We start from the raw sequence: 6,000 nt of genomic DNA on the forward strand, positions 1-6,000 counted from the left end.
ACTCTGCCTTTTGCTCGTGAAAAGTTATTAGTCCATAATATTTTAAGCTGTGTGTTCATTCCTGTTCTGAAAATGCACAGCTCTGCTCTGGATACCCTCTCTGGAAAGTAGAAAGCTCCTGATTGTGTAATGGCACATTGCAGGGCTTTCTCATACATTTTTGGCACACTTGCCTAAATCTTCCGATGGAATGGGTTGTACAGCATCCCCTCCCCCAAATATGGGATCTGAAATAAATACTACGCCGATAATAGTGATAGATGTATTAATTTTTAAAACTGTAGAGTAAATGTGGTCTCTAGTCCTAGGTTTGTGGTGTGTTCATTTGTGTTAATGTGTAGGGAAGGGACATTGATTTGATGGTTGTGGGGAGCGTATCTTGATGTGTGTGCAGGGCTGAGTATTGCTAAATTATTAACAGCTTCTCATGTAGGGTGAGTCATGTGAGAGTGGCCTGATCAGAAAAATGAAGGAGCGAAGATGCAGCTTTGCCAAGTGATGGAGTGAACAAGGTTTTGTATCTGTTTTTTATCAGGTGGTGTAAAATCTGTGCATGGCTTTTTTTGTTGTTGCTTAGTAATTGATAGAGGACAAAAGATGAGGGAAAAAAACCTCGGCTTTGCTAACCAATCTTTTCAGAGGTACATAGTTGAGGAGTAAAATCGGACAGGCCTAACATGTTGAAAAGATCCTATCCTTTATACTATTCACCCCATCCTGCAATCCTCCTTATAGAGGAACTACGTTGTTGTATTCTAGTAATTCACTGTGCTTTATAACAAACCAGTGATGTCATTCTATTGTGCACTTTTGTCAAACCATTTACATGACTTTAATAAACATAGTAAACTTGCTGACTGCACCAGAGGTCTATTAGTGATTTATATAGTGCATGACATTTTCTACTTGAGTTTGACATGTAGAATCATTTTTAATTTTGTGGCAATTGACAGTCCTAATAGCCCAGCTAATTTGAAACTAACAATATTGCTGTGTAAAAGGAAAAAATGGTGTTTGTGTTCAGTAAATGTTTGAAAAAAAACTACCTTGAAGTTTGTGTCTTTATTGTTCAGTGTGCCTTAGTTGAGATGATCTTTTGTTGAATTCCCTTTAAAAAGTTGTCAAAGTTATACTTGTGCATGGGGAAAAAATTCAGATAGTAAGGAAATATTGAAATAGTAAAAAAAAAAAAAAAAAAGAGTTCTCTTCCCATCTCTCCCTACCTCCCAGTAGGACTCTTGAGAAGGCAATCACTATTACTGTTTTTTGAGTAGCTTCTCAGAATTTTTCTGTGCATATATGTATTTTTTCTCCTTTTCATTTTTTAAAAATGCAAATGGAATTTTACCTTTCCTGTACTATTCTGCATCTTGTCTTTTTCATTTAATATATCTTAGACATTTTTTCGTTTTGGTTGGTAGATATAGATTTTTTTTTAAAACTTCATAGCATTTAATTCTATGGATAGGCTTAAAGTATATTTAACCAGACCTTATTCTTGGACTTTTAGGTTTTCAGTTTATTGAAATAATGCTCAGTGAACATCCTTATATACTATATTTATAGAACAAATTCATTCCTAGCACTGGAACTTCTGGTTTAGTGACTATTTAAAATCTTGTTGGAGGTTACCCAGTTGCCTGCCATCTCCCTACACCATTGTTGACGTCAGATATTTCCTAATCATTTCATTTTTGCCAAGGTGATTAATGAAAAATAGTATTTCATGGTTTTGATCTGTGTTCCTTTATTATGAGTGAGGTTGACTCTTCTGTCTATTTGCTGACCTTTAGAATTTCTTTTGTTTGCTTTTGGGTTGTGGTCTTTTGCTTACTACTTGTTAGAAATGCTTTGGGAGTTTAAGGAAATTTTGTCTGTCATATGTCACAGTTTGTAGTTTGTTTTTTTGACTTTATTAAATATAGTCGTTTTTATATCTGCTGAGTTCTATATCTTGTAAAGTTGTCTCCATTCCAAGATCATAAATCTTTTTTACCCATGTTTTCTTCTCATGCTTTTATGGCTTTTCCCTCGCTCTTCTCTTTTCTCTCCTCTTCTTTTTTTTTTTCCTCCTTTTCCTCCTCTCCTTTGCTTTAAATCTTTTATCTACCTGGAATTTATTTTGATGCATGTAAGGATCCAGCTAGCCAAGGACTCCTTTAATTATTTTCTACTGAATTTGAATCATAAACTAAATTCCCGTAATGTAATTGAATCTTTTTCTGGGTTCTCTGTTCTCTTCTGTTGATCTAGCAATGTGGTGGAGCTCTGGGGAATATTGTCAAGGCTCTGTCACTTATTAGCTCTGTGACCTTAGCTCTATCACTTATTAGCTATGTGACTTAGGGCAAGTTTTCTATCCAAGCCTCAGTTTCTGTAAATTGGGCCAATAATATTGTCTAACTTGGACTGTGATGAGTAAATGGGAGAATTAAAATGCTTAACACAGTGCCTGACACATAGTGAAGTGCCTGGTAATTGTTAAGTAGTAGTGGGGCAAATATTTCTTCATTTTGGGGGGGAAGGTAGATAATTGTTTTCATTACTGTATGTTTATTTTTCCACATGAACTTTGGTGTCATTTTATCATGGTGAAAGATTATTTTGTTTAGCATTGAATTAATAGATTAATTTAGGGAGACTTGCCATTTCTAAAGTCTGAGCCTTTTTATCCAAAAGAAGGATATGCCCATTTAGTGAAGTCTTATGTCTCTATCCAGAGATTTTTTTTTTTTTTGGTGAGGAAGATTGTCCCTGAGCTAACATCTGTGCCAATTTTCCTCTATTTTGTATAGAGGGATGTTGCCACAGCATGGCTTGATGAGCGCCGTGTAGGTCTGCGCCCGGGATCCGAACCCACGAACCCTGGGCTGCCGAAGTGGAGCGTGTAAACCTAACTACTACACCACTGGGCTGGCCCGCAGAGATTTTTTTAAAGTTTTTTTTTTTAATGAAGTTCTTGCAAATATCTTTCTTTTATTACCATTTGGTTTTTTGTTTGTTTATATTGTGGATAGGAGCTTTTCTTCCATTACATATACTTCTAAATGTTAATGATTTCACATAGGCATTTTAATGGATTTGCCTTTTTTTAAAAAAATAATTTTTCAGTTGCTTCTTTTGGATGTCCCAGATACACTAATCATTTACCAGTAATGATAATTTTGCCTTCTCTTTTCTGGTATTCATACCTCGTATTTCTTTCTTTTACCCAATTACATTGGTTAACATTACCAGAAGAGTATTACATAGTGGTATTGGAGCACATCCTTGGCACATGTTTGTTTTCAAATTTAGATTTAGGGAGTCATTCCAGTCCCTTTATAGAGGTCTCAAAAATCATTTAGTGCAATTCTCTCATTTTATAGTTGAGGATACAGGCCTAGAAAGAAGTGACTTGTCCATCCAAGGTCACACAAGGACTAAGTGTCAGAGCCCAGGGTAGGCTCTGGGTCTCCTGACCCACTGAACAGTGCTCTTTCCCTATAAGACTCTCATGCCAGTACCAGCGATGATCATCTTAGGATCTCGGCCAGATCTGTGCCTGACAGCAGTGTCCCACTGGGCTGCAGAAATCATTCAGATAAATTCTAACTCTTTTTTTCTGTGTTTCAAGTAATGTCTGCTGTATTAAAGTAACAGACAAGCAGACTAAAAAAAACACTGCCAGTAGTATATTTCATCAGATATTTGATCTAGAAAATTTCAGTATGAGATGCAAATGTCAGGTGGTTCACAAAATCTTAGCTTGTTGGCAAGCTTAGACAAAATTGTATTTTCTAATTTGCCCGTGCTTTGTAAATTTTGTGTGCTCAGTCCATCCCAAGAGCAGGACTGAGGTTTGCTCCAGCCTCAATCAATGGGAACAAAATCTTAGACATTAGCATTTCTTGAGCACCTACTGTGTCAGGCACTATACCAGGGATGTACATACAAAAATAAGAAAGATGGTCCCTGCTCTTGATAAGCTTGTCATCCAGTTAGATGCCCTTATTTGAAATCTGATTTTCTATTTTTCCTCAAATTTTAATTTCCCAAACAAAAGTTTATGATGCTACTTTTTGACTCTGGCTTGGGCCACTTTCTGAAAACATTTCATAAAACATTATCATTTGAGTTGCTGCTTGTTGTTTTTTCGTGTAGAACCAAGGAGATAAGAACAAAGAACATGCAAGTCTGATGAGAAAGGACCAGTCCATGAGGGAATGTGCCCCCTCCTTTTTTAAAAAAATATTTTTCTGCTCAGATCCCACTTGGAGCCTCTGAGTTTGCTGGGTACATTTTGGCCTGTATCTTATTGAAAAGTTTCAGAGCCTAGGTGCCAGGCCTCTAACCCTCTCTTCACACTAAACCAGCAAAGCTCTTCTGTTCCTGTTTCAGTTTCTGTTTTGGAACATGCTGTCCTACTTTAGTGTGATGTCAAAGTTAATAGAATAGACAATGACACAAAAGCACTCAAGGTTTTATGGTGGTCGATTAAGCTTGACTGCCCTTTGAGAGGAGGCTAGTTGATGTTAATACTAATATCAGGGTGATTTGGGGGGTTTATTTGTAATCATAAGAAGTAGTGCAGAATAAAGGGCTGGCACAACCTCCAGCTGAAGGTAAAGACCAAGGCCAGCGTGGTGTTGCATGAAAAAGGGACCTTAACTACTAATGGCTGGATTAAGTCAAGTCGCTCTAGGCACATCTGCTGGTAGAGAGACCCAGGCACTTCTTGTCTGGGGTGAGGCGTGGCTGCAGTGCGTCATTGTGCCAGAAGAGGGTAATGATTAAGCCAGCTGTTTCTAGTACAGGCCGCTTGGCATCTTAGGGCTTGAAGCCAGGGGACTGACTCAGGTCTAGTGTCTTATTCTGGGAGAGTATTGACACTAAAAGTTCTTGAATACTGATGGAGATAGCAACTTGTCTTTTAAAGTCCTCTAGGAAGAGCGAGTTCTCCCAGAAACTCTTCCCCATTTCCCTGGGCAGTTATCCTCCCTCTCTCTGTTGTGTTCATGTTAGCATTTTGCGCCTCACACCTGATACCTGTCTTGTTAAGGAATACGATCTTTTGTCACAAAAGGAAACCCCAGAAACTACACTCTTTTCACTGGAAGAACGCCCCTTGGGGGTTTCTGCTGATGACTGCTGCCACCAAGATAGGCCCAAGGACAGCTGAGCAAGGCTGCCCTGTTTAAGAAACTGACATTGAGGTTTAGAGAAGAACAATATTATAACTCTGGCTTGCTGGTTCTATAAGTTTAATGTGATTAGAATTACCTCATAGAAATCCAATCTGTGAGGTCTGGGGTGGAACTTAGTCTATGGTTCTGATTGAGGCAGTTCTGGGACCCCACTTTGAAATGCTCAGCTCTGGATAGATAAATCTACTGTAAGAGGCACAATTTGCCCTCCAAGCTCGCATGCCCATCTAATGCCAGAAAGAAGTGGCACTCTTGCCTGGATTTCTCCTTGCTGCCTCTCAGCTCTCTGGAACTGAGGGACACCGTAATTGATGTCCATGTCTTGCAGAACACTGTGCACAAGGGCCTGAGGCCTCTCTTGAATCTACCTGAGGTCTGCCCCTCAGTTTCTGTATCTTCTCTGAGGGCCTGCCCCCATCCCACATGGGGTCTCACCATGTCAGAACCCACAGTGCAACTGCCCAGGACATCGTGCACATCTCACTTCACAACTCCTTATTGGAGGTCTTTCTCCTTTACTAGACAGTGAGCCTAGAACTTAAGAAATTTTGACGATCTGTGGACCAAATTCTAAAACCACCTTTTATTGGTAATTTGGTTTACAAGAGTCAGATCTTGTGTACTTGTTTACTGCAGACTTGCTTAAGTACCACCTGGCCACCTGGAAGTCAAAGCTGCATGTTTAGAGTAGTGTCTAGGATGGACCAGTGATGCTTTTAAAAAACTGAACCTGGGGCAGGCCCGGGGTTTGTGGGTTCAGATCCTGGGTGCAGACCTACACGCTGCTCATCAAGCCGTGCTGTGGCAGCGTCCC

This window comes from Diceros bicornis, chromosome 5 (assembly GCF_020826845.1).
Source record: "Diceros bicornis minor isolate mBicDic1 chromosome 5, mDicBic1.mat.cur, whole genome shotgun sequence".
Taxonomy (NCBI): Eukaryota; Metazoa; Chordata; class Mammalia; order Perissodactyla; family Rhinocerotidae; genus Diceros; species Diceros bicornis.